Source organism: Dromiciops gliroides, chromosome 1 (genome assembly GCF_019393635.1).
Source record: "Dromiciops gliroides isolate mDroGli1 chromosome 1, mDroGli1.pri, whole genome shotgun sequence".
NCBI classification, from domain to species: Eukaryota; Metazoa; Chordata; class Mammalia; order Microbiotheria; family Microbiotheriidae; genus Dromiciops; species Dromiciops gliroides.
The window spans coordinates 541,989,592-542,005,103 of NC_057861.1; the positions used below are offsets into that span (position 1 = coordinate 541,989,592).

The 15,512-nt window shown below is 38.4% G+C and overlaps 1 protein-coding gene across 1 annotated transcript in view; it reads left to right on the plus strand.

Moving 5' to 3' along the window:
• Positions 1 to 15,512, plus strand: part of BAIAP2L1 (BAR/IMD domain containing adaptor protein 2 like 1) — a 140,321-nt gene that overhangs the window by 61,132 nt on the left and 63,677 nt on the right. The gene's annotated exons all lie outside the window — the stretch shown is intronic.

Consider the following 15,512-nt stretch of genomic DNA (forward strand, 5'->3'; position numbering starts at 1 on the left):
TTCATTTGTAAATCCAGCCTGTGTTTTTCTAATAAGTAAGTTATATAGGAATTTAGAGCAGAAAGAGACCTGTCCTTGAGTAGGTTCTTAACCTTGAGTAGTTCATGGGCTCTTTTGGCAGCCTAGTGATGCCTATGAACTCCTCGGAATAATGTTTTGGGGTTTGTTTTTGGTGGTGGTGTTGTTTTTTGGTGAGGCAATTGGGGTTAAGTGACTTGCCCAGGGTCACACAGCTAGTAACTGTCACATGTCTCAGGCCAAATTTGAACTCAGGTCCTCCTGACTCCAGGGCCAGTTCTCTATCCACTGCGCCACCTAGCTGCCCCTGGAGTAATGTTTTAAATGTGTAAAATAAAATATATAAAAATACAAAAGAAACCAACAGTTATCAAAACAAATTTTTTTTAAAAAAATTCACAAGTGTTATGTTAAGAACTGATCAAAGACAGGTCATTTTATTCAGGCTCAGATTTTATATATGAAGAAACCAGGGTCCAGAAAGGTAAAGACACTTGGCTAAGATACCATGTCTAGTAAATAGCATCAGGATTCAAACCCAGGTCCTCTTCTTCCAAATAGAACGAGATACTGGTATAACATGCTGCCAGCAGACAAGGCTCTCATCCCTTTAGAAAAAATTCAGTAGGATGGGTGATTATATAAAATAATTAGAGTCAGAGGTCTCTGACAACTGGTTCTAAATTATCTTTAAATTTTTAATAGTCTTTCATAGTTGACATTTTTCAGGGGTATTAGAGGATATGTGTATTCTATAGAGCATCAACAATGTGTAGTTGACACTTTATTACAGCTTTTTTTTTTTCATGTTGTTTCTTTTGACATTTGGAAGTTTTTCTAATGCAAAATGAGAATCAAATGTCTTTTTTTTTTTTTTGCAGGGCAGTGAGGGTTGAGTAACTTGCCCAGAGTCACACAGCTAGTAAGTCACGTGTCTGAGGGCGGATTTGAACTCAGGTCCTCCTGAATCCAGGGCTGGTGCTCTGTCCACTGCACCACCTAGCTGCCTCCTCCCCCCCATTTACTTTCTAAAATGAATATCCTCATAAATGTTGACTTTTTTTTTTCAAGTATAGAGCTTATGAACTTCTCCTTGGCAATATTTCCAAGTATCTATTAGCAATGATATTGTAGCAGCCTAGTTGCAGACCATATTTTGATGACCCCTTCACAAAAAATGCATGCCTGATTACTACCTTGGCAATGATAATCTTTTATGAGGCAGCTAGGTGGTACAGTGGAAGAGGTTTGGACCTGGGAGTCAGGAAGACCTGACTCCTCCATCAAACACTTAATAGCTTTGTGACTCTGAGCAAGTCACCTCTCCGTCTGTTTCCTCCTCTGTAAAAATGAAGATAATCACAGCAACTCTTGAGGTTGTGGTTAGAATCAAATGAGATTTTTAAAAAATCAAATGAAATAATATATGTAAGCTTTACAAACCCTAAAGTCCCATATAAATGCCAACTATAATTATTATCATCTAGTTACATTACTTTTTTCAGCTGTTTAAGAGAAAAGAGGGAGATTTCAATGCTTGGACTAATCTTGATAAATCAAAACCTCTTTTAGAGAATATATATATATTATTCAGTACGAACTATCTAACCTGTGCTCATCCATAGCTTTTAATCATCCACATTGTTTTGTCAGCAAATTGTTTAAGCCCTTCTTCCATGCTAGAATACCAATCACCTTGAGATTTATACATTATTTACTGTGTCAATTTGCACAGGCCCAATATCTCTCCACTGCAGCACCTATCTGATTAAAAGCAAAAGGAGAAGGCTTTGAATTGTGCATTCCAACTTATCTAGATCTTAATTAGTCCAGGTCAAGGTTGCACTTTATTGTTTACTGGAAGTTGTCCCCAGTGGAAAATAGGTAGCATATAAGTAGTTTTATGTTTTCTCTTACTGGGAGTGGTTTTTCCCAAAGTGGTATTCTAAATAATAGTTAAGCCTTTATGGGCTAGCCCAGAAACCTGTTTATCTCCTAAATATCAAAACAGCTGAGCTATATTATTCATAGTGTTTTAGATAACTTAAAGATATGTAAAGATATGTATTCAGATATCTAAAGGTTATCATTTGGGGCAGCTAGGTGGCACAGTGGGATAGAGCACCAGCCCTGGATTCAGGAGGACCTGAGTTCAAATCCAGCCTCAGACACTTAACACTAGCTATGCAACCCTGGGCAAGTCACTTGATCCCAATTGCCTCACCAAAAAATATATATATGTGTGTGTGTGTGTGTGTGTGTGTGTGTGTGTGTGTGTGTGTATGTATATATGTATATACTATTTCCTTCTGAAGGTTATCATTTGCAAGAGGGATTTGACTTGTTCTCCTTGGTGGGTGCTTAATAAATACTGTTGATTAATATGATAGCTCTCTTAAAAATGAATGGTTGTGGGGGCAGCTGTTTGGCACAGTGGACAAAGCACGGGCCCTGGATTCAGGAGGACCTGAGATTAAATGCAGCCTCAGACACTTGACACTTACTAGCTGTGTGACCCTGGGCAAGTCACTTAACCTTCATTGCCCTGCAAAAACAAAACAAAACTAAACTAAACAAAATGAATGGTTATATGTAAGGATTCTTGGAATAAGCTGTAATTTAGCTATTTTTTTTACTTATGAGACAAATAGAATCCCATTCTAGTCTACAAGTGTTTAACTATCATTTATAATATAAATTCAGGAAACTTATTCTTCCTCAACCTGGTGGTATAGAATTAGGAGCAGTAGTAGAAGCTACAAGAAAGATGATTCAGGCTCAACAATTAGAGCCATCCAACTATGGGATAGGTTGTTTTAAAAGCCATTGAGTTGGGAGGGGGCAAAATACTTTTGAGGAGGGATAGGGTGAAAGTTGATAGAAAATAGAGTAAATATCAAGGGGAGGGAATAGGATGGAGGGTAATACAGTTAGCAGTAGTAACTGTGAAAGAAATGATGAGCAGGATGCTACCAGAAGGACTTAGGAAAAATTCATTCCATCTACAGAGAAAGAACTGATGGTATCTGAATACAGATTGAAGTATAATTTTTTTTTGTTCTTTCTAAAGTTATTTTGTCTTTTCTTTCACAACATGACTAATGTGGAGATGTCTTGTGTGACTGCACATATATAACTTATATTGAATTGCTTGATTTCTTAGGGAGGGGCTGGGAAGGAGGAAGAAAATTTGGAACACAAAAGTTTTTTAAAAATCAATGTGAAAAAAAAAATTGTTTTTTACATGAGTTTCCTGGGATTGGAGGTCTTCAATTAAAAGACCACTTGTTGAAGATATTGGAGATAGGATTAATGATTTAAGTAAAAGGCAAATTGGATGGCCTTTGAGGTATTTTCTAAATCTGGGTCTGTTATATAAGCCACTTTACAACTCCCTCTCCCCTCTCAGATAATCGAATTTCTTACTTTACTGAGATTTACTCTGTGATTTGAATTCTCTCAATTCTTTTTTAAAATTTCAGATTACCCCTATCCATCCTTTCTGCCTCCCCTCTGTCTTTAAGCAAAAATATCTGATACAGAAACCCTATGTAAAAAATGAACAGGGGGCAGCTAGGTGGCACAGTGGATAAAGCACCAGCCCTGGATTCAAGAGGACCTGAGTTGAAATCTGGTCTCAGACATTTGACACCAGCTGTGTGACCCTAGGCAAGTCACTTAACCCTCATTGCTTCCCCCTCCCCCCCAAACAAAACAAAACAAAACAAAGTGAACCGTATTCTGTCAAATTACTGCTCTTCTCCCACCATCTTGTAAGGGAGAAGGTATGTTCCTTTAGTTTTTCCATTGTTGTTATTTGTACTTTATTTTTGAAGAGGACATCACAGGGTGATGTTTTGACTCCTGGGTGAACTGGATTTAAGTGAGGCAGAGTTGTACCAAGTAATCAGCCTCACTCCAGTCATAAGAGTTTGGTCATAATTTTGTATTTACCTTAGGTCAATAATAATTCCTTAGAGCAAATGTTCAAAGCGCCTCCTATTGGCACTTCAGTTAAATGGGCACCTAAGTTGGCTTTTATTTGGTTAAATGAATAAAGCCATTACTTGGATGGGTTAACAAGAACTTTTCCTCAGAGTGCTAAATATAAAGAACACCTTGAGTCCTTTTAGTCCTCCAATTTAAAAGCAGCTTTTCCATTACTCAGAATTCAACTTCCTTTGGGAGACTGTTTTTATTCATCTCATAATCATTGTCAGTCTTGTCCTCTTGGTTTTATTTATTTTGCTCTGCATCATTTCATACATAATTTCCTAAGTTTCACTAAATTCCTTATATTTGTCATTTCTTACTGCACAAAATAGCCCATTTTATTCATGTGCCATAGTTTTTCAGACATTCCACAATCAATGGGTATTTGTTTCAAATTCTTAGCAAAGAACACAGTCCTTAGCAGGACCATGGTCCTGCAATGAATATTTTGGTTCATATTGAACTTTTTTTTCTGTCTTTGGTTTCCTTGGGAATTGTTGGGTTTCAAAGGGAATGTATTATTTAGTCACTTTTCTTGCATAATCCCAAATAGAAATCCAGACTGGTTAGATCCCAGCTCCAACAACAAGGCATCAGTGTGCCTGTCTTCCCAAAACACCTCAGACTGAACTGTTGCCATTTTTTGTCATTTTTGACAACTTGCATAGAGTGAGGTAAAACCTTGATTTCTGTTTTCCTTACTATAAATGACATAAAGCAAGTTTTCATTTAGCCATTTGTAGTTTGAAAAGCTTCTTTTTAAAACAGTTTGTGGTACAGTGGAAAGTGTGTTAGATTTGGAATAAGAGAACCTGAGTTCAAATTGAATCAAAGTTCTACTACTTGTTACCTTGGGCAAGTCACAACTGTGGGTCACAACCCACAGTTTACGAAGCTAGGGACTAGATGATGTTTCCAGCTAGGTCCCTTCCAGTTCTAATCTATGACCTTTTAACATATCAATTGTCTTCCTTCCAGTCCTTTTTTTTTTTTTTTTTTTTTTTGCTGGGCAGTGAGGGTTAAGTGACTTGCCCAGGGGTCACACAGCTAGTAAGTGTCAAGTGTCTGAGGCCGGATTTGAACTCAGGTCCTCCTAAATCTAAGGCTAGTGCTCTATCCACTGTGCCACCTAGCTGCCCCCCTTCCTTCCATTCTTAAGGAAGATGTGCCTGTCCTCTTTCAAAAGCTATGCCTTCCATTCAGTAGATAGCTTATCATCTCCCTGACCCTGCTCCATCAAATTATTCCTTCTCTAATGCTTAAATCCCCAACCATTGTATTGCCCTAAACCAAATTTATTAGCTCTCCCCATCCAAGATAAGGCATTTATTAAATATTTACTCCATGCAAGACATTGTGCTAAGTGCTAAGGATATGAATACAAGCAAATAAAATCTGCCCTCAAAGAGCATACATTTATTGAATGGTAGAAGATCGCACATAAAAGGGAACTAGAAAAGTTTGGGGTGTGGGGTGGGGGGAAGGAGAGAATAGTAAAAGAATACTATATACCTTCCCAAGTAAAAGACTAGGTACTATCCATCTTCATCACTGATCACACAGGCTTATTATAAGGTAGGAATTCTTAACCTGGGTTCCATGAACGTGTGTGTGTGGGGGGGTGTCTCTCTGTGTGTCTAATAACTTGGTAACAGTATTTCTGTATAATTGGTTTCTTTTATAATCCTGTGTATTTTCTTTTATGCATTTTAAAATATTGTTCTGAGGGGTCCCTCCTAGACCACCAGACTGCCAAAAGTGTCTATGACTCATACAAAAAGGATGAGGAGGACCTGAGTTTAAATCCAGCCTCAGACACTTGACCCTAGCTGTGTGACCCTGGGCAAGTCACTTAACCCCAACTGCCTCACAAAAAAAAAAAAAAGGAGGGCCTCATATATGGCCTTGTGTTCTCCCCCTCAGACTTCTTGCAGTTAAAACAGCCTGATTTCTGAGGAAACCTCCGCCCTATTCCTAAGACAACTCATTCCAACTATTCCTCACATCTAGATACAAAGACTTGAGTGGCTTTAAACATCAAGGTAGGATGAGCAACAGATACTATTTTAAACATATCCTAAAATTTGATGGGGCAGAAGTACCCTTACTACTCTCATTCTAGATTCCCCAACACAAATTTACTAACAACACCATAGGCTGGTCACCAATTATCTTATCTGTCTCAAGTATTAAAAAACCATTCTAATGTTCCTTACAGGAAAGAATATCATCATCCTCTGCCTACATAACATGGCAGCAAGTGTTATGCCTCCTCACATCATCCACAGAACATCTCTTTGTCCAGACCTGGTGAAGGAGCTGCCCCAGTCTCCTGCCCAAAATTGACTTGCCCCAGTCTGTACAGTGAATACCCATCGCTAAGGTTTGGTGCTATTCAAGTAGGATTCTGCTCAGAAATCAGGACCTAACTACCCCAAACAGTCTGGTCATAAGGAAGGGGAAAAGATCATGGAAACAGGGCATACATTCAATCCACCAAACCCATCTTTTAAAAAACAAAACAACTTCACTCTCTCCCTTGCTGTCCTTGGTTATGGAGGGAAACCCCCAAATCTGTTCTCTTCCTAACTTCCTGTTGCCATTGAGGGGTTCACAACCTCAGTGCCATCCTTAACCATAGTCCAAGCCCTAATCATCCCTCACTTGGACTACTGTAATAGCCTTCTGTTTGGTTCCCCTGCCTCAAGTCTTTCCTCTCCATATATTTTCCACATAGCTGCCAAAGTAATTCACCTAATGCACAGGTCTGATCATGTCATCACCACCCCCAACAAATTCCACTGGCTCCCTATCGCCTGGAGGATCATATAAACTCTTCTATTTGACATTTAAAAGTTTTTACCACCTGGTCTCTTCTATATTTCCAGTCTTCTTACATGTCACTCCTCATCTCAAACTCCAAGATCAGCAGCTCCACTGGCTTGCTTTCTGTTCCTCAAATGTGACACGATCTCCATACCTTTGCACTAACTGACCAGCTAAGGCAACTGGGAAAAAACTTCTGCAGAAGGTGGGCTTTGAGCTGAGTCTGGAAAGGAAGCCAGAGAAACTAAGGGGCAGATCACAGTGTCTGAAAATAATAGACTTCGACTGCAGCCAAGCCAGCTTCAAACCATTCTTGACTCTTGGGCATCTCTTATATAACTAACAAAAGTGCCGGCGATTTAAAAAAAAAAATGGTGCTTTTTCTATATTATTTTCCATCTAAGTCTTTATGTCTCTTAGTTATTTACATATTTTCTCACTCATTAGAATGTAAGCTCATTGAGGATAGGAACTTTTTTTTCTTTTTTCCTTTGTATATTCAGTACCTAACAAAGGTGCTTGGCACATAGTAAGCATTCAGTAAATGACGGCTGATTCACTGTACAGTAGGTACTGCCTTTCATAGATATCAAATCAGAGGATCATAGATTTAGTATTGGAAGATATCTGAGAGGCCATCAAGTCCAACCACATTTTACAAATGAGAAAACTGATATAGAAAAAGGTTGTGATTTGCCCAGGATCCCACATCTGGTGTGTCTGGGGCAGGGTTTGGACCCATGTGTTCTTGACTCCAGGTACAGCACTCTACTCACAGTCCCACCTGTCTGCCTCTTGTACCTGAAGTTTATGAATTGAAGATTGCCTATAACTGATTCGACTGTGAATTTAACGTGTTTCAGCTTATTTCTCAGTGGGGGAAAATGCAAAAAGCATGGCATCTCAAAACTGTGACAGTCCACTTGGGTTAAAAAAAACTTTCCCCCCCAGAAAACTGACTAGTATTTTAGAAACAGTTCAGAAACAAAATAGGCATTCACTAGGCGACTGGTGGGGGAAATTAAACCAAATATCCTGCCATTTATGACAGTGTATATTTCACAGTGAAGAGCTAGACACTCTTCATATGCATATTATCTTAATTCCTAAAAATTTTGATTGTAGTTAGACCATAATATATATCCTGGCTAGGTACTTAATAGTCCCTTTTCATAATAGTGTCATGGAGGGAAAAGTGTGGGTCCTTAGGTATTCCTCAATAAAGAACTACACTCTCTGGTGGAGGATCCAACCATTCTGGAGAGCAATTTGGAATTATGCCCAAAGGGCGATAATGCTATGCATACCCTTTGACCCAGCAATACCACTTTTGGGTCTTTCTTTCCAAAGAAATCATGGAAAGGGGAAAGGGACCCACATGTACAAAAATATTTATAGCTGCTCTTTATGTGGTGGCAAGGAATTGGAAGTTATGGGGATGCCCATCAATTGGGGAATGGCTGGACAAGTTGTGGTATATGAATACAATGGAATACTATTGTGCTGTAAGAAACGATGAGCAGGAGGAGTTCAGAGAAACCTGGAGGGTTTTTCGTGGGCTGATGATGAGTGAGATGAGCAGAACCAGAAGAACATTGTGCACAGTATCATCAACATTAAGTGTTGATCTACTGTGATGGACTAGATTCTTCTCACCAATGCAATGGCACAGAAGAGTTCCAGGGAACTCATGATGGAAGAGGATCTCCAAGTCCAGGAAAAAAAAAAAAAGAACTGTGGAGTATAGATGCTGAATGAACCATACTATTTCATTGCTCTGATTTTTCTCTTATAGCATGACTAATGCAGAAATATGTTTAATGTTATTATGTATATGTGTGTATATATATATAAAAAAACCTATATCAGATTACCTGCTGTGTAAGGGAGGGGAGGGAGGGAGAAAAATCTGAAATTGGAAAGCTTGTATAAACAAAAGTTGAGAACTATCTTTATATGTAATGGGAAAAAAAATACTATTAATTAAAAAAAAATAGAACTACACTCTCTCACACATAGTCCAGTTAGAATTAAAGTGGTCTTTTATTTGGTACTAGAGAAAGTGACTGAGTGGGAAGCCAAAGATTTCACCCCCAGGAGAAGCTGACTTAAAAACATTCTTCTCCCAGAACAGAAGGAGGGAAAAATCTTTTTAGAGGATAGATGGGGGTGTCCATTCAAAAATGGAAAGTTCCTTTTAGGAGCGGGGTGGGGAAAGTTTGTCATATTCCTGAGAGTCAAGGGAGATTTTTTTTTTAATAATGATCCTGACCTTTGGGGTTATCTCTGTCTCCTGGCTCCAGTCAGGTAGTAGCCACACCTAATTGACTTTCCTGTTATAGAATTTTATCTCCCCTTCTTGGTTATGTCTGTCCTGATATCTAGTTGGTCAGTCTAAACTTTAATAGTCCCTTGATTCCTCCATATGTCTGTCCTGTTATCTGGTCATATTTGGTTTTGCTTCTCATTGGTGAAACTTCTTCAGATTAATCCTAAGCCTCATGTCAATAGCTTGGAATTTTGTGACCCTCCAAAGCCTATTAATGTTTTATAATTTTTACAGTCATTTATGACAGCATTCACTTCCCACTTTCATTCCTATCATGGTGAACATGAAGGTGCTTTTTGAAAAGAAAACCTCTTTTGTCTGATGGTTGTTAACCTGTTGTAGCCATAGTTACAAAATAACATTAGTAAATTAGTTTATTTGAATCGAGGAGTAGCTAAATATTATAGTTGCCATAAAGTCATTCTTAATTGCATGTGTTGTACAAGGTACTTCCTTTAAAATGTAATTGGGTGGTTTTGTTTTTTTATAATTTGTGCTATTTAGATAATTGTAATAGCTGTATATTTGGCAAACTATTCAAGTTTTCAGTGGTATTACCCCCCCCATGAAAAAAATATAATTGGTTTTAGATCTCCTTTAATAGTTAAATTGAAAGAATTGCCGTAAACATATGATAATTCTAGACTAATCTTGAGATAGCTGAAAAGGGGGCAATGGAGTGAAGGGTTCGTCATCAGAAGATCTGTGTTTGAATCCTGGCTCAGCCTCTTACTACTTCCTGTGTAACTTTGGGAAAATCATTCAACCTCTTAGGGATTCAATTTCTTCATTTATAAAATAAGCAAGTTGGAATAGGTGACATCTCAAGTCCCTTCCCACTCTAAATTTTATGATGTTTGCATTCTTCTGATGCAAACTAGGTAAACAGAATAGCTCACTCTCTACACTAAACAATATTCTTTAGAAAGGTGTTTTGGGAGGTTAAGTTGAAATAAGTGCAGTTGTATGTAGATATGGTGTTTTATGGAATCTTGGAACTTTCTGCTAACTTTCTGTAAAGGAACCAAGAAGATTCCTTGTTAAAATAGCAGGCTCAAGTTACTAGGTAAGGGGCTTCTACTGAAGCCCCATATTTTAAGATTAAGATTTAAGGTTCTGACTCTTCTAACCTCTTAGTGCCACCATCATATTGTTAAAGGCTAAAATTCTAGCTAGTCTGTCTAAAATATCTAATGAGTGGTCACCAATAAATTATAAGCTTTAGCAAGAGTTAGACTTTTAAGCATTTATTAAGGAGAATAAGAATTTGGTAAAGAGAGAGAAAGGCCTACATTCATCTATCTATTAAAGGGAGAGCGCATTTCTAGCTCCCTTCTCTGCTGGAGTCCTCAGGAAAGAGCGAAAGAGCGTGAGTCAGAGCACCAGGCTCCCCCTTCTTCCTCCCACAAGCAAACATCACTTCTTGATGCCAAAGAAAAGACGCATGGTCTTGCCCTCAAAGACCTTACCTCATGGCGGAGCTTTTCTACAGTAAGTCTCCAGCAGGTGGCGTCATTCCAATCATTACAATATTCAAGGGTTGCCTGTTAATACTCTGTTCTTGGAGTTAACTCTCTTTGAAGAAGGCAGCTAGGTAGTACAGTAGAGCACCAGGCATGGAGTCAGGAAGAATTGAGTTCAAATGCAACCTCAGACATTACTGGGTGTGTGAGACCCAAACTCAGGTTGCCTCAGTTTCCTCCAAGATAACAAGGGCCCCTACCTTGAAGGGTGTTATATGAATCAAATGAGCTAATATTTGTAAAGTACATACATAGTACCTGGCACAGAGGCAGTGAAATACCTGTTTCCCTCCCTCCCTTCCTCCCTTTCTTCCTTCTTTCCTTCCTTTATCAGTGTGCTGCTAACAGTGGCTAGATGTATTAGAAAGCGAATGGGACTTGGGATAGAAGACCTAGGTCCAAACCCCAACTCCAAATACTAGCAGTGAAGTCTTTGGAAAATCATTTAAGCAATCTGAGTTTCAGTTTCCTTATCTTTGAAGTGGACATACAGTCTATACTCCTTAGCTCACAAGGTTGTTGTAAAAAGCTCCCTATCATCAAGCTCCCTCCTTGGGGAGGATGGGGAGGTGGACCGTGACTGTGGGATGTTGCATGTGATTTCACACGGGTCAGATCCATCAACCAGTTTTGCTGAAGTTTTTTTCTTTTTTTAATCTTTGTTTAAAAGGGAAGCCTCCCTTGAGTAGCCTGCAAAGCAGGGCCATGTTCAGAATTGAATATGACTTTAAAACAAACAGAAGAAAGACAGTCTATAAGTATGTGAGTCGTTGTTTCCCTTTTTCCTAAGAGATAATAAGAATAGCTTTTTAACCATTTGTCTATATAGCCAAAGAAAGGATAATTTCCCCCCTTTATCTCCATTAAAATCCTGTATTAATGCCCCTTGATGGTATGCAGATAAACCGGCTTCTCAAAGTCTGTGCCAGATGACATAAGCTCTAGAGGGTTTGATCAAGCTGGAAATGTTCTGGGGACCACCCTGACACAAACTGCATAGGTGTTTGTCGGAAGACCAGGCAAACGAAGTTCCAGAGAGGCTCCTTATCAAGGAGTTTGACCATTAGGTAACTTTTTCCTAGGCACAGCAACTCACGAAGATGGCAATAATAACTGATAACACTAGCTGACATTTATAGAACCTTTTGTTTATGTCATTTGATCCTTCAAGCCTCCGAGGTAGGTGCTATTATTTTCTCTGTATTACAGATGAGAAAGTTGAAGCAAACAGAGGTTGACTTGCCCAAGGTCGTACAGCTAGTAAGTGACTAAAGCACGATTTGAACTCGGGTCTTCCTGACACCAGGCCAGTTGCTCTATCCACTGTATCACCTAGCTCCCTGGTGTTGTGGAGGTGGAATGGGTTGAAACTGAAATAAATAATCTCTTAATTATAATATTTCATCACACAATAGGTTTTGGGTGATTCCATTACTACTCATTGGTATTAAAGAAAGTCTAAATTATCCATCACTGTGAAGGAGCAAGAGAACTGTTTGATACCTAACTTTTGTTGTTGCTGTGCCATTTCAGCTGTGTCTGACTCTCCATGACCCCATTTGGGATTTTCTTGGCAAAGATACAGGAGAGGTTTGCCTTTTCCTTCTCTGGCTCATTTTTACAGATGAGGAAACTGAGGCAAACAGCATTAAGCGACTTGCCCGGCCAGGGTCACACAGCTATTAAGTATCTGAGGCCAGATTTGAACTCTGAAAGATGAGTCTTCCTGACTCCAGGCCTGGCTCTCTATTCATTGCGTCACCTAACCTTTAACTAATCTGAGTTATGAGGGAAAAGATGAGTGATCGGAAAAGGGCTAGACACTCAATGACACTGACAGTGTTTTAATTGGCAGGACTTTTTTCACTAGATTTGAAACTATTGAGAAGTAGCACCTTGACTAGTTGTCGTCGTTGTTAGTTAATGTAGACAAGAAGTTTTCCATGCCATACCACACAATACCATCACTTAAGACTTAACAATTCACTCATTTCTTAATGGTTTTCTTTGTTTAATTTAAAAAATATGATCAGTCCCCAATTTATGAATGGAGTCAATTCCAAAAATTTGTCATTAACTCTGTTGTATGAAAATTGGAATACATTTTTACCATAAAAAAAGTTATGAACGTTGGTTAGATTCCTAAGTTAACCCACAAAACCTATTTAACTAGTAATATACTGGAAATAAATTACTGTACTAATAATTCTAGCTAGGAGTAGCCAGGTGGTACAGTGTGTAGAACATTGGACTTGGAGTCAAGAAGGCTCATCTTTGTGAGTTCAAATTTGGCCTCAGATACTTACTACCTGTGTGACACTGGGCAAGTCACTTAACCTTGTTTGCCTCAGTTTTTTCATGTGTAAAATGAGCTGGAGAAGGAAATGGCAAACCATTCTAGTATCTTTGCCAAGAAAACCCCAAATCAGGGCAGCTAGGTGGCACAGTGGATAAAGCACTGGACCTGGATTCAGGAGGACCTGAGTTCAAATATGGCCTCAGACACTTGACACTTACTAGCTGTGTGACCCTGGACAAGTAAGTCACTTAACCCTCATTGCCCCACCCAAAAAACAACAACAACAACAAAAAATGGGGTTGAGAAGAGTCAGATGTGATTGAAACAACTGCAAATTGACAACAGAATAATTCTAGTTTATCTATAACAATACCACTTGTGGTAAGAAAATTAGACCTATTATCTAACTTGGGACTCCCAAGAACATGGTGTCCCTACCCCAAGATTGTCAGATTCCTTTTGGGACCTTTTTTTGGGAAGCAAGGAAAGAAATAGAGGAAGGGAAGATGTTCTTTCATACCAATGATAATGAGTTGCCAGTGTATATTAGTGACAACATGGTGCGATAGAACAAGTAACAAATTTGGGGGGTCGGGAAACCTGTATTTAAATCCTGGTTCTGACACTTGCTATGGGAAGGTCATTTATTTCACCTTTTAAGCCTCAGTTTTCTTATCTGTAAAACTGGGATATTGCTCTCATAGAGACAAAAGGAGGCTTTGGAAGCTCCTGTTCAGCATTAAGAAATTCAGTGTGAGTTGCATAGTCAGCTGTCTGTTGTTGTTTGGTCGTTTCAGTCCTGTCCAACTCTTGATAGAGTTTCCTTGGCAAACATACTGGAGTGGTTTGCCATTTCCTTCTCCAGCTCATTTTACAGATGAGGAAATTGAGGCCAAAAGGGTGAAGTGACTTGCCCAGGGTCACACAGGTAGTAAGTGTCTGAGGCTGGATTTGAACTAGGGTCTTCCTGACTCCAGGTCTGGTACTCTTATCCTCTGTGCCATCTACCTACCCCCAAGGTACCTGTTTAAATATATGTAATGTAAGGTACAATTCCAAATAATGACAGATTTTCTGTGTAGCTTGAAAAGAGAAGCTTGCCATTTTATTGTCACATGTATGGAGATGCTTCCCATTCTGATGTAAACAAATGATCGGGGGTTTTTCTCTCACCTGACATGCTTAATATTATTTACTTCTGTGGGCAATATTGAATAAGGTTTGTTAGAGAATCAAATAGACATCTGAGGTTATGGAACCTCCTTAAATTTAGATCTTGGGGCAGCTAGGTGGCACAATGGATAGAGTACTGGCCCTGGATTCAGGAGGACCTGAGTTCAAATTTGACCTCAGACACTTAACACTTACTAGCTGTGTGACCCTGGGCAAGTCACTTAACCTCAATTGCCTCACCAAAGGGGGGGAAATTTTAGATCTTTAAGAACAAGATCAGTCAGTAATTATGATATGGTTTATCATACAGGAATGGGTGAGCTGATAATAAAACAAGCAATATGGTGTAACAAGGGACCTGGGTTCAAATTCCAGACCCTTCACTATTTATGTTACTGGGCAAGTCAGTTTCTTCTCTGGGCCTCATCTTCCTTATCTATAAAAAGAGAAGAGGCCTAGAGGATCCTATCTGGATCTAAATCTTTGATCTCAAGGGCCCTGGAAGATCTCTGAATTTTTTTAAGCTTTCCTGACCAATAGAAGTTAAATTCTTCCTCCTTTGCATTATAACCCTCACTTTAAACTTTAAGAATAGTTCCATTTGCTGATATGTTGAGATCTTCGTTTTGCCTCAGTGTTTTCTTTGCTTGACTAATGTTTAGATTGAAAGCCATCTCTTTGCATAGATGGAGGCACTGTTTTCCTTTTTAAGTTTATATTTCTTGGTCTTGACCAACATGTCTGCAGGTCTTCTAAAGTTTGTTACTGCTATGAAATGAAAAGACCAAGTTTTGTCATCGTCATTCATTATTTATAGTACACCTGTTTAGGTTTTTTGTTGTTGTTAACATTAGATGGTGGTTCTTGCACCTTAATTTACCAGTTGCCTAAAAAAAAAAACAAGATTAATTTTTAATGTTAATTTGCCTTGCTTGATAGAATAAGCCTTTAGTAAAGTCTTGATCTCTTAATGGTGAGGGTTTTTTTTTATTTTCATGCCTGAAGAAAACAATCTTTTTGTGTGTGTGTATGTATATATATATATATATATATATATATATATATATATATATATATATATATTCAAATTAGTAAATTATTTCCTTGATATACATAATTAATACACTTAAACCTTTTTATAAATAACATTTTTATTGAGGTTTTCAAGATAAGAATCCAAATCAGACTTAGAAAATATATTCTTTTTTCTTAACATATAGCAAGTTTATTCGTTAATTTGTCAAGATTTGTAGCACAGTTGGGTAAGCTTAGCTAGAAATTAGTTAGTTGCCACTCAGGAGCAAAACATAAAAATAAACTTTAATTTGCTTCTGGAATCAAAATTTATAAG